This window comes from Canis lupus, chromosome 2 (assembly GCF_003254725.2).
Source record: "Canis lupus dingo isolate Sandy chromosome 2, ASM325472v2, whole genome shotgun sequence".
In the NCBI taxonomy this organism is placed as follows: Eukaryota; Metazoa; Chordata; class Mammalia; order Carnivora; family Canidae; genus Canis; species Canis lupus.
In genome coordinates, this window is record NC_064244.1 from 44,672,119 (window position 1) to 44,690,530 (window position 18,412).

Sequence of the window (18,412 nt, forward strand, 5' to 3'; positions counted from 1 at the left end):
TTACAGTAATTCCGGCCTTATTCCTCTGCACATGTGCTTCCCCGCCAGTGGGCTGAAAAACAAAGTCCTCTGGGCTGTTGGCCATCGTCCAGCTGCCTGGCTACCAGGGGCTTCTCGGTCATCAAGCAAGGTCGCTGCTGCTTACTGCGGGCGTGCCAGGGTGGCGACAAGCTTCGGGCCGGCAGTGGGGCCTGGGTTCCCCTGTGGCCTCTCACGCAGGTATCAGGAAGGGGGCGTGGAAACAGCTGGCAACTGTGGCGGGAGGCCCCTCGACCACCTGACGTCTGAAGGGCAGGGGCGTCGGTGTGAGTGGCGCAGAGGGCGGGTGGCTGCAACCGGGGTGGGGGGGCAAGGTTGCCCTGCGTTGCCCCCCATGCGCTGCACGGGCTGGGGCGCAGGATGGGGGCGGGGCCCGCAAAGGCGAGGGGAGGCGGGCCACGTCCTCTGGGGGCGGAGAGGCCCCGGGGCCCACAGCCCTTCAGTGGGATTTCCTAGCGGGGGTCGGGGGACCCGTGAGATGCGTTTCCAAGATCTCGGCGGGGTATCCTTGGGATCTGGCTCACTGAAGCCTCCCATCAGCAGTGAGTGTGGTCACCTCCTCCGAAAGCTTCCTGGACGTGACCCTGGGAGCCCTGCAGCTGAACCGTGCGCTCGGTCCTGAGCAATTCTGAAAAGGACCCAAGGACACCCCATGAAGCACGCTTCAGATCGAGCAGCACATGGGTGACGACAGGACACGGGTCGTCAACAATGATTAGACCATTTGTTACGGGCCACCATCAAATTACACAGAGATCCTGAAATGCAAAGTGTGGTAAAATAAAAGGCAGGAAAGGTTGGAGCACACTTAAAAAAAAAATGTGTGTAGTTTTTGTTTTTGTTTTTGTTTTTAAACGTGTTATTTTGCACCACCCATCCCTCACTCCAGGATTGCATTTTGGGGGGCATCTGTTCTTTTGATAGATTATTCAGAGGGTCAAAATTCAAGGAATTTCAAATCTAGATATTTTCCTTGTGCAGGGAGCATGCTAATCTTCCCTGTATCGTCTTATAAGCACCTGACTACAAAGTTCATTTTCTAAGAACTAAGTTATGCTGACCAAGGCACACTACTAATCCGAAATTGTTCCCTGAAAATAAGTCTTCTCATTTTTTTAGTACATGTGCTGCCGAAGCAAGCAGTCTTCTCATTTTTTACATGAATTACATTGGATGACTCTAAACTAAAACAGGTGTGAATGATTATTAAAACATGAATTTTTTCTTTGGTTGAATTTTACTTCTAAGCTCTGTAAAAGATGTATTTTGAATATACAATATTTAGAATGATTTACCAATCTTGCTTCCCTTTGCTGTCAAAGCAGAAAGAAAGACAGCTATAATTTTAGTGATGGAGATATTTCATTCTTGCTCAGAAATTGTTTTTGCCAAATACCTCAAGATTGTCTCATTTCAGTAATGGTAAAATTATTTCTACTATTTCAATGGGCAGGTTATAGCCTATCCTTTTTCAAAATGATGTAATGGTTAAATAATCAAATTCAAATGATGTAATGGTTAAATAATCTTTGAATATGTAATGAATATATAACTTTTAAGTCTTTGTCTACGTCCTCACCTCGATATTAAAATGTTTTATCAGAACTACTGTCACAAGTACAATGGCACAGGTAAAATATATGTTATTTTGTGTATGGAAGAAAATAAATATGTGAATATATATTTTAAATGTACCCTGTAACATGCTTATAATAATAAAAGATCATTAAGGTGCAAGGAAGATTCATTTTTGTTATTACCTATAATTTGGCTTACAGGACTGTGAGTTCTAATCACTGGTAAATGCACACACATACACAAAAGCATATGATAGAATATGATCCTGAAATGCTGTATTTGAATGACCTTTCCAACAAGGAACTTTTTTAAACAAAGAAACTTAGTTAATAAAAGCATAGTTAGAAGGAATGATAACACCACACAACAAGATTACTAGGGATCCCCCCAAAATGGGAAGAGACTCCTAGGATCCCCTATAATTTGATGAGAAACTCAATTCAAATTTGCACAGTGACCATTATCTGGAGACTTTGAAATTGTACCTCTTGGTGATAGGATTCCTCTGAAGACAATTATGTAATATTGTCTCTCATTTAAATAAAATCAAACAAACATAGCAACAACACACTTTAATTTTTAAAAAAATGGAAGGGTAACTGCTTTAAGGAAAGAAAGTAGATTTTGTCGGGGGCGGGGGATTGCTATATTTATAGGACAGGTGGGAAGTAACATGGGATGGGAGGGTGGGATCAGAAAAAAGCTCAATTTTTGACCTTGTGTGTATGCCCGTGAGTGATGAGGGCATTCATACGCAGGTAACAGTCACAGTGGTCAGTGGCCCGCAGCCTCAGGTCTCATGATGTGGAAGGAGGCACTCAATCACCCGCCACCGTGGACTGAAACAGAGCTGGGGAGGGCTGGCTGGCCCCTCTCCCACAGAGAACTCGACGAGTCCTGTGAGCAGGGGATACAAGGCTCCCTGCACATGCACTGCTGAATTTTCTCTTTTCCTCAAGTGGAATGACAGTAGGAGACGAGAAATACTCCCTGTGCCTTTGGCTATCCTTCCCCTACTTGGGTATCATTTTTACTACTTTATTTTCTGCCCTCATTCTTTTTTGTAATAAGAAGCCAGAAACATTAGCAAAAAGCTGATGGAGAGAAACCCCAAAGCAAACCCTCAAAGAGACTTCACTGGGATTCGGGAACCATTCAAAGCCCTTGAATGTGGCAAAGCCCCTCGTCATCTAACAAAGTGAATTCACCCAACAGCAACACCTGGATATAGTTTTGCAAACTAGTTGGTTTCAAAATTGTGTTGAAGCACACTTGGCAACCTCTCCACGCTTCATCATTACCAAACCAGATGGAAAAGCAGCTAAGGTTAATCAGAAGGAAGTTTTTACTTTATTAATCAAAGCCCCCTAAGCCTATGATACCAAAAGCATTAAGGGCCACAAAGTACCAGCTGCCTCTGAATGTCATGCCCTGCAAGGATCAATACTCAGCAGCACAGGGGTTGTGTGAAGGAGCACTCTGAAGGGGAGCCATGGGCTAAGGCTTACTTTCCGAATCTAATCTCAAGCAAACTTCTATGTCTTCCGTGCTTCACTCTATCCGGCTATAAAATTAGAAAGAAATTCTCCTCTGGAGTTTGTCAGAGAAGATTAGGGAACTGATAAACTGTGTCTTTTGAAATCCTGGCTCAAAGCCATGACCCATTCATCAATTCACCCTGGATCCACCTCTTCTGGAATTGAAGAGAAACCACTGTCATATGTTCTCATTTCTAGTATGTACATAACTGGGCATCTTGGCTACCTGACAACCACCAAGAATTAGCCACAGGAGGATTACATCTACTCACCACTATACTCCCATGTTCATGGAAGTACAGACATATAAAATACACAAACAAACAAATATGGAAACAGATTTCTATATTTGACCTTTTATAAAACTAATATATATATTTTGAATAAGTAATTTGCATATTAACTGTAGAAACTTTGGAATATTAAAAAAAAAAAACCTTGCAGAACTACTCAAAAATAACTGTCAATAACATTTTCCTTCTGAATGCACGGAAGTGCATGTGTGTTATGTTATATATGATTTTTATGGAACGCATGATTTCATACACAGAATCATACTGTGTATTTCATATCTTACTTTTAACATTAAACATATTGAGTCATGAAAAACTGTACACGCCTTTATACTTTTAAAATATTTTTAATGATTTCAATCTATTTTTAGATGTCAATCCAAACGTATTAAAATGTAAGCGCTGATTCTATTTTAAAATTAAAACAATTTTAAATGAGTTATGAATATTTAAATTCATTTCAGTCCTTCATTCCTTTAAAAACAACTCAGTAAAGAAAATGTGCTTATTTTGAGAAAACACTCAAAAGATAAAGCTAAATATTAAAATATTACATGAAGAACTGCGTCCATTGATAACAAATTTATGGGGATGTTGAATATTTTATGTTGTTACCCTTTTAAACTAAAATCACAAAACTATGGCTTCAGACAATAAAGGTAGTATTATGGAAAATCTGGCTGCCAAGAACATTTTGTAAAACTAAATTATATTTTTCCACAGATATCATTTTTAAAAGGTGACCTGTTTTTCCAAAAATATAATGTTGGCTTTGAGAAACTACAAGTGTCACATTTAAGAATATAATGAAGCTTTTAAAATTACTTATGAAGAAGACATTATGATTTTGGTAAACTCCTAGTATGTATTATACTGCTAAAGCAAAAAACAAATGAAAAAATGTGCTTCATTTGTGTCAGATTCACTTGATGATATTGCTCCTTTGTACTGCTTGGGTTTTAAATTTAGAACTGGCTACACTCTAAGTAAAATAAATAAATAAATAAATAAATAAATAAATAAATAAATAAATAAGTAAGAAAGTAAGTAAGTAAGTAAGTACTACCCACATTTATGGAATCCCAGGGAATGAATTTCCTATGTGACAAAGCCAACCTTGGCCAGACCCAAATCTGATTTTCCTCTTTGAAGCTACTGCCATGTAGAATTCAAGTAGTCCCCTTACCACAAAAGCTTGGTCCTGTGGTCAAAAGTCACAACTACCAAAAATTGCATTTTGGCAGCAATGTTCAACATTTTACTGAGAACCTAAAATAATGTACGTTAATATAAGAGCAAAATTAAAAGAAAGCTGTTCAGTATTGTGTAAGGTGGTATCTTCCAATTTGAATTTTTTCAGTGTCAAACTCCAAGCCACATTTGTGTGTATTTATAGATATAGTTTTGATGGTATTTTGATAATGCTAACTATAGCTATACACAAGTATAGTCATCTAGTTGGAATGTTTACCCTAACTGGAGAGCACCTTTGTATTTATATTCCCTACCAGTACAAAAAGGAAAAAACAAACCAGTAGCACTTTCCTCAATTTTAACAGACAAATAAGTTAATATAAAAACAGGTATGGGGCACCTGGGTGGCTCAATTGGTTGATTGGAGGACTCTTGATTTTGGCTCAGGTCATGGTCTCAGGGTCTTTGGATCAAGCCCCATATTGGGCTCTGAGTTCACTGATGAGTCTGCTTGGGATTTTCTCTCTCTTTCCCTCTGCTCCTCTCTGCCCCTCCCCCCTCTAAAATAAATAAAGCTTAAAACAGAAATTACATGTAAATGCAAAAACTAAAAACTAAAAAACCAAACCAAATAAAAAAACCCCCATCATTACCAATGACTTACAAAACTAAACAATCTTTGCCTACCTACTGATTTGCATGTCCTTCCACCCTAAAATAAAATAATGAATGCAGTGAAATAAAATAATTGCTGGTTTCTAACCAGGTGATAATTCTGGCTGATAGCTGAATATCATATATCCATATTCAGAGTATAGCAAGATTGTATGCATGCTATATGTTACAAAGTCCTCTGAAGATGGCATTTACGTGTCTATATGTTTATATGTAAATATATATAAGTGTGTGTGTGTGTGTGTGTGTGTGTGTGTAATCCTTAGGGAAATTTTATGGGCTCTCTTTCCTTTGACAGAAGGATGCTGGTTTTCCGCCTTTGTACTTCAAATAATAGGGAAAAGAGGAGGTACTCTGGGAGAGAAAACCCACTACCATCCTTATTAGCATAAAGAGAATTTACTTTATTATTTTGCCCATACAATTCAATGGAAAAAATCTTTAAAGCACATCTACTCTGCAAATGTTACATTTTAAGGAATACTTCATGTGATTAAAACATCAAATAATGTGTCCACGCAGAACCTGCATTCTGGGGTAGGGTAGGACATATATGGGAAATTTCTGTGCCTTCTTCTTAATTTTGCTGTGAACTGAAACTGCTCTAGAAAGCTAAGTCCTCAAATCAAAAAAAGTCCTCAAATTAACAAATAATATATATTTGTTATATATATATATATTTTTATATTTGTTATATATTAAACAAAAATATATAACTTTAGAAGTGGACATGACCTTAGAAGTTATTTAGTCTTCTGAAATTTAAATCCTTTGCTCATTTATTATTTTAAGAATTATGGCCTAGATTGATACTTGGCCCCCTAAATTTTTTTTTTTAAGATTTTATTTATTGATTCATGAGAGACACAGAGAGAGAGAGGCAGAGACACAGGCAGAGGGATAAGCAGGCTCCCCATGGGGAGCCTGATGTGGGACTTGATCCCAGGACCTGGGGATCATGCCCTGAGCCAAAGGCAGATGCTCAACCACTGAGCCATCCAGGCGCCCCGACCCCCCAAAATTCTTAAAACAAAAGTCCTCAATTTTTGGCCCACATGTGCTCTTATCACAAGCACTGATGATAAAGTAAATTGAGGTGCAGTTACTGTAACATAAGCAAAAATGCTCTAGCCTGAAGTGTTATCTCTTCTTTATTTGTCATAAAACAAAAATGTAGGCTTCATTAGAGAAGGTACATGATACTAATAAATCCCCTCTAACTTGTTAGTTATATGATGGTACAAAAGACAATCTGTTTTTAAAATTACATATCAAAACCTTTTCCAATTTTAGTAAGTTAAAAAGGGCGTATAGCTATAGTCACTAAGCATATTAGTTACTTTGTTCAGTGAAAGCCCCTACAATGGAAGAATTCTTCCGGGTGTGCTGATGTCACAAACTACTGTGGTAGCATTGAGTATGGACTTCTGTGGAGGGGGAGAAGTATGGGGAGGGTTGAGGACTCAGCAGTGCTCTCACTTTGTGTTCTAGGAACAGGTTCTTCTTTCACAGAAATAGATCTTATTCGATAGTCCCATTCTTAAGGTCAGTGACCTTGCCCTCTTGGTCTTCCTCCAGGATGGGTTTTAGGAAGAAAGATTTATGGGAAGCTAATGCAACAATTTTTAAAAGATCTTCATGTGGTAAAAGAATTCAGTAGGTTAAAAAGAAGGACATGATCAAATAGAGAAGAGTGAGAGCAGGATCGTTTTATGCATGCCTACTATGTGCCAGACACGGTGTTCTACTGGCACACCGTATTTAATTCTGATGACTAGTACATTCAAAGGATGCTCATATTCCCATTCTAAGATAAGGAACGGGACTCAGGGAACACAAGTAACTCAGGGACAGTCATGCCCTTGGCAAGTGGCAGAGTTCAATGGTTTCCAAATGCCAGGCTGAGAGCTGGTGCTTGCCCAACAGAACATTCATTGGTCCTTGTCAAAGTGAGAATAAACATGGACCATGGGATGAGGTTTCAAACAACGTAAACACATTCCTTTTGAAAACTCTCCTTAATTCTAAGATCATGCCCTTTTTTATTGAAATGGAAATGCCTTTTAAAGACCAGATTGTGTATACTGATGAGGATTTTCTTGTTAATGTCCTTTATGTGACAAAGTATGTGGTTTGTAACCCTTGGTCAGTCTCCTGGGTAGTTTTTGAAATCTTACCGGGTCATGAAATCCCAAGGCAAGGTAATGTGTAGTGTGGCTGGATTTAAGTGCAGGCTTTAAAAACACTGTTTAGTTTCTACCACACCATGTTGCTTTCTGCATGCTTAAATGGATTCAGACTATTCTGAAGCCACACGGTAATGCATATTCCAGACTGAAACAGTACTGTCCAACAGAAATTTCTGCAATGATGGAAATATTAAATATTCTCTATCCATGCTGTCCAAAACAGTATCCACTAGCCACATGTTGTTACTTAGGACTTGAAATGTGCCTACTGCAACTGGGGAAACTGAATTTTGCTGTAATTTTAATTAATGAGAAGGTCTCATGTGGCTCATGGCTATCATGTTAACCACTAAAGCTCTTGAGCAATCTTTAGGAAACTTCAGTTGCAAGTCTTCCAAGGGAAGACAATCTTTAACATAACTGGGGGAAAAAAGCATCTACTCCAAGCTTAGAGGCAAAAGGACATCGATATATTAACAGAACAAAATTCCTGACTGTTTGGCAAAGGCCCTAAGTTAAAAGATTTGCCCAGGAGCCCATCAAGATTCTCCATCCCTTAAAGAGAAATCAAAATTTTAGTTTAAGTGTTTTACTTCTTTATTACATTCTCATCTAAAGGCTGTTGTGCCTGCCAGCAAATACCAAACCCAACGTTGATCAAAATCATTAGTTCAGGGTCAAGATATCTGAATTCTAATTCATGGTGTGTGTGTGTGTGTGTGTGTGTGTGCACTCACCTGCATGTACTCAATCACATGCAAGACACAATATTGTTTAGTAGAATTTTGTAATTTCTAAAATGGAGCTAATGATATTTTCCTTAGTTTCCTTAATATGATTGTTTTGAGGATCAAGCACGAAACTTCATGGGAGAACTCTCCATCAACTATAAAGTTTCTACAGATGCCAGACAAGTACTCTGTACTCCTAAGCATGAACTAAAAACTGGTCAAAAAATAAAGGTGTATATATTTCACTCCTCAAAGAGTCTCCTGAAGCTTAGCCACAAAGGAGGGAACATGGTCCGCCTTGTGAACATCCCAAACTTGAACTGGTGAACACAAGATTTTTTCAGGCATCTTTGAAACATGTTTTTGTCACTTTGCTCCTGTGTTTGGAGAACTGGATTCTAGATAAGCTGTCTGCCTGGGAAACACTAGTCTCTTCCTCAATAAATAGTACAGGATGGGCTCCCTGCCAACAATGCAAAACAAACAAACAAGAGACCAAGAAATAGTGACCTGTATTAGAAATTTTACCTCAACTCTACAGTAGGTGGAATAAATGAATCAAAACCCAGTGTACTGAATGAACATAAAGGATACATACGAAAAGACAACATATGCATGTCAACACATGCAATGAACTCTATGATATAATGTAAAATATTTCTATCAACTGCCTTCTTTATAGTTTCTGTAGAAATGCATTTGTAATTGACAATTATAATGATTGGATGAAAGTTTTGTTCTACTGAATTTAAAAAATGTTGCCATGGGGACCAGTAGATAGCACATAAATCATAAGGCTTGTTTTCTTTTTTGGCAAAACACAATACAACAAAACAAAACAAAAAAAAAACAAAAAGTCAAACAGAGAAACAAACAAAAAAATAACCAGCCAAACAAACACAACTGGCCCTGTGCAAAGAAGGAGTTCAGCCTAAAGTTCTCTAAGCTGTAAAGAAGGACTGGAAGTAGAGCTGTGAAAGGCTGAGATCTGCATACAGCCTTGTTCTCCCTGTGAGTGAAACAATGAGCTGAAAGATCTTGGTTTGGGGGCCATTCACAACCTTTTACTAGGAGACAATGCCATTCACTGAAGTGCTTCACCCATTCTCACCCATTGTCACAGGGCAACTCCCACATTTGCAGAGGGGTGCACAGCCATTCCCTCTTCCTGTTTTTAACTTGTCCACTTCCAGTGAGAAGTTGTAGGAACTGCCGCCTCACATATGTCTAGACATAACTGTCTACTGATCAATGACAACACATTTTTCTGCACCAACGTTAAGAAAATGCCTGAAACCTCAAGACGATTACCAAACAGCTGACCAAAAAAACCAGAGAGAAATTGCAATAAGCAGGTGGAAGAGCTGTGCTATTTCTTCAGCATATCTCACCTGAGCTACACAACAAAGTGCCAGGAATCTGATAGCAAGGCCCAGTGTTTGATATTCTTTTTTTTTTTTTCTGAAGAAAAAACATGCATCTGGTTTCTTTGTCCATTTTTATAATAGACCTACCTAATAGTAGGTCTTTAAGTGTTTCATATTGCAGGGATTTAGTGAGAATGAGTTACTCATTAAGTCTGAGGCAAAAGTATAGCTTCATGATCAAACATTTAGAAGTTTAAATAGCTAATTTCCACAGCGCCTTTTTCTCTTAGGTGTGGGAACTGAGGAACTCAGTCTTATGTCAAGAAACACATCCCATAAATGTTTCAACACTGTGATGACTTTTTCTTATAAGGCTCAGACAACAGTACAGAACACATTGAGAACAATTTGCTAAGTATCTAAGACCAACAAGCAAAATAAATATTTAAAGTGACTGATATGGTAGTGAATAAAGATATATATATATAGATATAGATATAGATATATATAATAAGATATATCTATATATATTAAGATAGATAGATAGATAGATAGATAGATAGATAGATAGATAGATAATCTATCTATCTTAATATTGACTGGGTAACCTCTTCAATCCAGAATTTACAAAAAGTAAATGAGAGGAATGCATGACACAAACAAAAGTTTTCTCTTATTTTCATGGGCCTATGGCATCTTCAAACAGTACCCTGACATGGAGTAGGCACTGTCAATATTTGCTGAATGAGGAAAAGCATGATACTTTCATTAAAAAATACACCAATTAATACACTCCTTTATTTGGAATGTGTTCGAAGTCACAGATTGGAACCTCCTCAGGAATGGACTGTCTTCTTTCTCTGAGAAATCACCAGCTGCACATTCCTACCATCAACCATCAAAATTTAAAATTTAGATAATTTTCATTTTCTTTTTTAAAAAAGTTTGTATTTATTTATTCATGAGAGACACAGAGAGAGAGCCACAGACATAGGCAGAGGGAGAAGCAGGCTCCATGCAGGGAGCCCGATGTGGGACTCTATCCCAGGACCCGCGGATAATGCCCTGAGCCGAAGGCAGATGCTCAACTGCTGAGCCACCCAAATGTCCCAATCATTTTCATTTTCTAACACCCTGGGGCGTGGTTTTAGATTTTAGTTCTCCTTAATACACAAAGGAAAGAGCACTGGGGAAAGGAAACAAATGAGAGGCACCAGCTCCAGTGTCCACAACTGATAGGACTAGAACCCCTTTGGTTATGGCCATCTGCCCCTTACAAGTCAAGAGACAGGAAGAGCTGATGATTTCAACTCAATTCACTCACCTATGGCCACTCTGCGCTGACAGCACCAGACAAGGTACTGTGCTAGTTATTCTTATTGAAGATGGTTTTCAAAATGTCCTAACTTTATTTTATTCACAAGTTGCTCTGAGGGATAGTGTTCTTTGCAAACACTGAAAAATTAGCCAGTTCCTCCTTGACCGAGGTTGATCTAAGTTTGCTCTCCAGTAGGAATCTCTGATGACTCACAGGATTGTGTGATGATCACTGTATTTTAAGCTACCCTTTCTTCTCACTTTTTTAAAAAAGTAGATGTTACCTTTTGTTAGGTATTAAGTCTGAGGCAAAAGTATAGCCTCATAACCAAACATTTAGAAGTTTAAATAGTTCATCTTCATGGCGTCTTTTTCTCTTAGGTGTGGGAACTGAGGAACACTCAGGCGACTATTTTTCTGTTTGTTTGGTTTTTTTTCCCTCCACAGTTACAATTAGAGTCCAAACACTGTGGAACAGAAAGGGTATGAAAGAAATTCAGAAAGGAAAATTGCATGCTAAATATTAGGGCAAACTCCCCTGAAGATGTAACAGGTGGCAATAATCTTATCACAGAAATAATGACATTTATTTATTTATTTATTTATTTATTTATTTATTTATTTATTTATTTAATAATGACTTTTTAAAAAAGAGATTGAGAGAGCATGAGCCCAATGGGGGGCTCAATCTCACAATCCTGAGATCATGACCTGAGCCAAAATCAAGAGTTGGATGCTAAAGTTACTGAGCTACCCAGGAGGCACCCCAGAAATAATGAGTTTTTAATGTTTGGTCATTCTCCTTTTCTTTTTTTTCCACCTGCTTTAAGAACTTTTCAAGACTAATATTTATCTTTCCATGTCCCTTAAAACCTCAAGATACATCTATTACTTTGGCAGTAATAATCAAGGGATATTAGAATACATAATTAGTTATTTAAAAAACTGGAGCACAATACAGCAACATCCATCTTGGAGTAATGCATTAGATTCAACTCTTGGGACACCTGGGTGGCTCAGCGGTTGAGCATCTGCCTTTGGCTTAGGTTATGATCCCGGAGTACTGGGATCGAGTCCCACATCGAGCTTCCTGCATGGAGCCTGCTACTCCTCCTTCTTCCTATGTCTCTGGCTCTCTCTGTGTATCTCTCATGAATAAGTAAATAAAATCTTAAAAAAATTCAACTCAAAACAAATTCAACTCTTGATGTCTATAACATCAACAAACATGATCATTCAAAACAGCAGAACATTAGAACTTCCTTTTTATGATTTTTTGAAAAGCACAAGATTAGAAACACACAAAAAGGTGTCCTTGGCTGGCATTTTAAATTCCTTAATTCAAAGACTGAAGAAGTATGTTTAACTACAAGTATTATTTTTACCATTCAGGGAACTCTTATTTTTTATGTACTTTTTTTTTTTCTTGTTGTTTTTGGTTTCTTGAGACAGAAATAAAATGACTTCAGTAACTGGACAAAGAAGTAGAGTTAAAAAAAAAAAAAGAGGAGAAAAAAGTAGCAAAAGAGGGGTCTAGCAGCTGATGACCTAAGAATACTCTGCCAATAGACTTCCTGGAACTTAATGGCTAGTGTTAGTTAGTTAGTTAGTTAGTTAGTTAGTTACTTAGTTAGTTCCAACACTCCATAGTAATAATACTAACAGTGGCCAACCCACCGAGAATGGAAGAAAAAGCTGGTTTATCTGGCTCATTATCAAAATAATGCTGCTTTAGACAATAAAAAAAGATTTTGTCTACCTGGGGTCCTAACCGAATTAGAAATGGAACAAATTCTCTACTCTAGAGCTCATCAAGAAGTTCATGGCTTTGAATCCGTCGTGTTTTTTTTTCTTTCTCTCAACAAAATCTCTCTTCACACAGACATTTGATTTAGCTCCAATCCTAAGGATGTGTATAAACACCCTAACACAGAGGTTCTCATACTTTCTCAGTTCACAGACACTCAGTAATTGTTTACGGCAAATCATTGGCCAAAAGAAATAATGAATGGTTCCAAATATTAAGTAGTTAGGTCCAAACTGTTGAATAAGAGGTTGTCATAGCAGTTCAGTGCCTGTTGAGGACTATACAACTTCTCATTCTGGAATAAGATCGGATGCTGCCTCCCTCATATCCTGTTCCGTGTTGATTTTTGTGCAGCACTTGCTTTTGATCGCAACAATCATAAGAAACTCAGTTTTGCAAAGCTATGGTATCACAGAAAGAAAAGCTGTGACTTAAAGTTCGAACTGGGAACTACATCTAGTTATGGTTCCTCAGGTGATACCAGATGTTTTGTTGTTTTCCTTAAAATATTCCAGACAGCCATGTGAGTTCCTGGAGAGCCCCCAGGGACCTCGGCACATGTTGGGAACCCTGGCCCTGGTCTTGTCACTCTCACACCATGGACGACGGGATGAGTATACCTCAGTCAAGAAAACTCAGGAGTTAGGGCAGAGATTATGTGGCCATGATACCTTTCTATGTTTAGATAATGTTAGAGGACTCTTGAATGGTAAATCAAGGTTAAGAAAGAAGATGAACTTACTAGTGTTATAAGACCTAAAATCCAGCTAGATGGGATTACAAACTTTTCATGTAAATCTTGGGAGGACTAGAACTCTTGTAATGGAATCTATCTTTTTCTTTTTCTTAAATGATTTTATTTATTTTTTTTGAGAGAAAGACAGAATGTGTGTGCACAGGAAGGGAAGCAGCATAGAGAGGAGCAGGCTCCCCACTGAGCAGGGAGCCCAACTCAGGGCTGGATCCCAGGATCCTGGGATCACGACCTGAGCCGAAGGCAGATGCTTAATCGACCGAACCACCCAGGCACCTCTTATTTTCCTCTTAAGAGATACTCTAGTAAGGCCAAGGAAGAATAATGTAACCTGTAACAGAAGAGATGAAGAGACAAGCAACCATCCTTCCTTTTTCAAACTGAGGACTAGTGGCAACAGCATCCTTCTACTCAAGAAGTGGAGAAAAATGAATAGGACAGAAAACTCACATTCAGGGCTCAAGAGGTGGTGAGGGAACTGCTAACTGCTAAACCCGGGGTAGCAATGTGAGAAGAGGATGAGGGATGCTGTCCGTTACCTGAGAGGCATTCCAAAGGACTCCTCGATGCGGTCTCGCACTTCTATAGGATGATGGGGACCTATGAGCTAGACTGCCAAGAGGGCCCCAGTTTTCTATGGTTTATTGAGTCCACTCACCTCCCCCTTGTTGCCCCTTCTGTACCTTTCCCCCCATGTTCTGTATATATAAGTATCTAAGTATGGATAAAGAGCTACTTGCTTTGCCTCTGGATTCTCTATGTTAATGTTTATTCAGTAGAAGATAGGGACTAGAGGGCCCCTTATCCAGGTGAACTGAAACACCTTTTAACTGCAGTCCTTTGCCAGGTAACTTGTATTCACTAAACTCATAATTTTATGACTAAATTCTGTGTCTTGTCTCTGATAATCCTCCTGTTAAATTTCTCAGGATATGTGTTTTTGTAAATACAAAGAATATTACATTACCGGAGGAAGTGCAGCAAGAGAAATAACCATTATTCAGAATTTAAAAACAATTTTAAATGCATTTTGAGGAATTTTAGAGGAAAACAACAGTATACATTTTATGTAATTATTCACTTATTCTGTAAATTTCTTTGTGTATCTTCATGACAACATTTGGGCAACCTTCTGCTATACTGTCATTTCCATTGTGGTAAAATACTTTTTACTATTAATGGTAGTTTAAATTCACTTTTCATGTATTTATTTCTCGACTGTATTTATGCTAATACTTAAAATTTTCCTCTTTCTTCTTATTCTTGCTACTGGGGACATATTGAGCAAACTATGTGGCAGTCTTCTGAGCAGAAGCTGCCAGAAATTTCTCTTTTGCCTTATGTAAGCTAAGTTTTTAGATGCTATGGTTAGCCTTATCTTATAGAGGTATATATATTTTCCAAGAGCCAGTCACACATTTTCTTTATTGCTTCTTACTGTGCTTTTTAAAAAAAGTTTAAGCTCTGAGGACCTTGGATTCTTGATTATAAAATGGCAGAACGATGTTCCTATCCATAGGACTATGCAAAGTTTCAAAGTAATCAAAGTATCAGATTGCAGATGTGAAAATACTGGCCAAAGTGAAGGGTGACACACACAGGCAATGAGTGCTATGATTATTATTATGCCCATTATTAGTCTTATTTTTTCCTGATGTCTCCACTATTTAACTAGTATCTATTTATAGAAGATAAGATGACAACATCCTGTCTATTAGGAAGCAATGATTTTCCATCTCACTTTCTCAACAAAATAAACAATTATATTTCAACCTAAAGAGCATTTAAAGGTTTTCCAAAACATTTCATTCACATAGATAATTACAGACCTTTAGTGGTACTGTTTGTATTTGAGGTTTCTAAGGGGTTTTCTCAATGAAAATGCTAACTAGAACAATAAGTATAAAATCATCAAGAGTGATTAAGATATATGGTGATGTCATTCTCTGTAAAGGATAGTTGAATTACAGACGTTGAATAAGCTTTCCAGCATTATTAGGAACCAGGTAAGATAAGAAAATAGAGGTTTACATGTGGCCACATGTGAAGTCAAATGAAGAGAAAGCATAATCCTTTACGTGTAGAAGATACACATACTATCAGATTAAAGACTGAAATGGTAATTATTCTATTCATCTTGCTTCTCAGAGAAACTTGATCTCCCTGGTAAAAAGTATGCTTTCCAGGAGCCTATAATCTTTTTGTTCCAATGTAAATATCCGGGGAATGAGAAAGCTGAACATGTCAAGATATTATTTTTCAAAACTTTATAGAGTTGCATCAAGGCCTGATTAAATATGTCATTCTTATGAGTGCAGTCAGGTAAAGAAATTCTTGAACAGGTACAGGGAAAAGTGAGGTCATCCTTGTAAGTTTGCTTTGAAAAGAAAAGCACCATTTAAATATGAAATACAGGCTTTTCATAAAATGCATGAACTATTTCATCTTTACTAGAGCAAAGTAGAGGGTCTGAGAGAAATAATCTATACACTGGTTTCCAAAAATCAATTTACTAAAATTTTAGAAAATGAATGACATCACTTGTCTATGACTTTTCCAAAGTCAATCCCTTTACTTGAGCTCACGATGGTTATTTTTGTCAGCAGCTACAGCTCCATATTTAATGGCTTCTCCTTGTCTCAGCTCAAGTGTCTTGAATTCAAAGAAATCTTTCCTTAAACCTAATTCTCCCTGAAGCAGCTTTAGTCTTCTCTCCCCCTTTAACTTGTCAACTTTGAAAGAGACACTTGTGTCTGCTGATCCTTCTGCTTTCAATTCACTCTTCAACCCACTGGCTTCTTCTAGCTCTATTCTCTTCACTCGGCTGTCAACCCAAACCTAGCAATTACAGCAGGTAACTGGTTCTTCTAATTTCTCCTCACCCTCTGGACATTGTTTCTACTCTCTGTTCTTGTCCTTTAACTGTAGTCTTGTTTTCCCTAGAGTTCTAGCCTCATCATGTAAAACTCAAATTCATTACCTATTATCTGCCATTATATTGTCCACTTTCTATCCTTGTGTTCCTCTTGTAACATCACCACTAATTTACCTGTTCAGGGTAAAACTTCAGCATTCTTTTTGATTCTCCTGCCCACTGGCTGTCCCCTAACCCCCACACACATATGCACACAGACACACACACACAAATACACACACACACACACACAGACACACGCGTGCCTTTCTGTAAGTCTCCATCTACTAGACCAATTGCATCATTCCACTTCTGCTTCCTTCACCTGGGCCTGTATTATATTTAGCCTACTTTGTTTCTACAAATTTCAACATGATTTACTTGCCTGAAATTGCTTCACTCTACACAGTAATTCAACAATAGAGTAATCAGAAGCAATAAAAATAAGAAAATGAGCATGTCAAATCCCAGCTAAAAACCTCTGTAACTCTCAGCTCCCAGAAGACTGTATTCAAATCTTCTTTCTCTCCTGCCACATTTCACTATTGACATCAACTAGACTGTCATTGTTTAAGTGAGCCATGATTTTCTATGCCTCCCATTATGTAAATGTTCCCCTCTACCACCCTAAGCTGGCTTTCCCTAACTGGCAAACTGTCCTTCTCCTCTCTTGGCTCCCATAGTTATAAATGCCTCAAGGATGGCTGCTCACCATTGGTTATCACAATGGTCTAAAATGTCAGCCATCCCACTATCTGCAGATTGGCAGCTTTGAATACATCATATTTGCTCAATAAGTGTTTTCATTATGTGTTAATGAATAAACGAATGTCTTGAATTTCAAACATGAGAATATGGAATAAAAATAACATAGAGACAGGGCCACTGGGAAAAAAGTTGTTTTGGAGTGAAGAATGGACACCACTGTCCACCTTATACAATGAATTATTGATGAATATATACTAATAATGTGCATAACAGTTGAATAGAAAGTATAAATTTCCAGAAGCCAACAGTGCTATAGATCTGAAGCTCACTTACTAATAAACAACATGTACTGAATTGAATAATGATTGTGAAGTACAGCTGAATAAGAAAGTACAAATTTCCAGAAAGCATTTAAATGCTACAGATCTGTGGCTCAACTGAGGTTGCAGGGCCAGAGACAGTGAAGAGTACGTCATCTCATGAAAGCTGATAGTTAAACCCATACACAAAAGAGTTTTCCAAAGCACAGTCTTATACTTTGGGGAAGTATGTTGCAAGGTGATAAAAGATGCTGGTAAAGAGGAGGCTTATGAGCAGGAAGGAAAAGAGGACACACAGGGATGAAGGCCAGGAGATGAGATGCACTTTGTATTTCCTCTAACGATGGCCCCATTTCTTCCACTCTATGGGTGACTGAGAAATATTACTTAAATTAACGGATTTTCTGAGGTCACTATGAATGGAGGATAGATTTCAGAAGATTAAGAATATCAGAATATCAAGGCAATACAACATGGTAAGGAACTGTAGAGAACAGATGTAGATCTCTGAGATTAGAGGCAGGAGGTTAGGGAGACCTAGAGCTTACTGAAGAAGTTTCGTTGCTAAAAAAGCAGAGAAAAGCAAACGTAGATTGAGTATCTTTGGAACGATGGTATAGATCTGTGCATAATTAAAGGTAGATGGTGAGACACCCTTACCTTTACCTGTAGTTCACAGGGACACATATTAGGGCTTCCCTGTCGTCTTTTCCAATAATTATTAGATCTAAGACCTGTCATTCTGTGAGATGATTAGTTAACTGAGATCTAGAGCCCTGTCTTACAGTTTTCTTATGTCTCTTGTAGTGCTTCAAACAAAGACAGCTACAAAATAGGATTTTAGTAATTAAATGTTTGAATTAAAATGACCACAGTTTTGTTGCTCATTCCTGGAGAGAATGTAGTATTATCATCTTACAACGATTAATAAAATGGCAACCAGAACCACAGGTTTGAGAAATGGGTAAAACACAATTTCATTTCTAGA

The 18,412-nt window shown here is 38.0% G+C and overlaps 1 protein-coding gene across 33 annotated transcripts in view; it reads right to left on the reverse strand.

Annotated features, from left to right (window-relative positions):
* Positions 1–18,412, reverse strand: part of PDE4D (phosphodiesterase 4D) — a 1,438,885-nt gene that overhangs the window by 207,671 nt on the left and 1,212,802 nt on the right. The window lies entirely within an intron of this gene.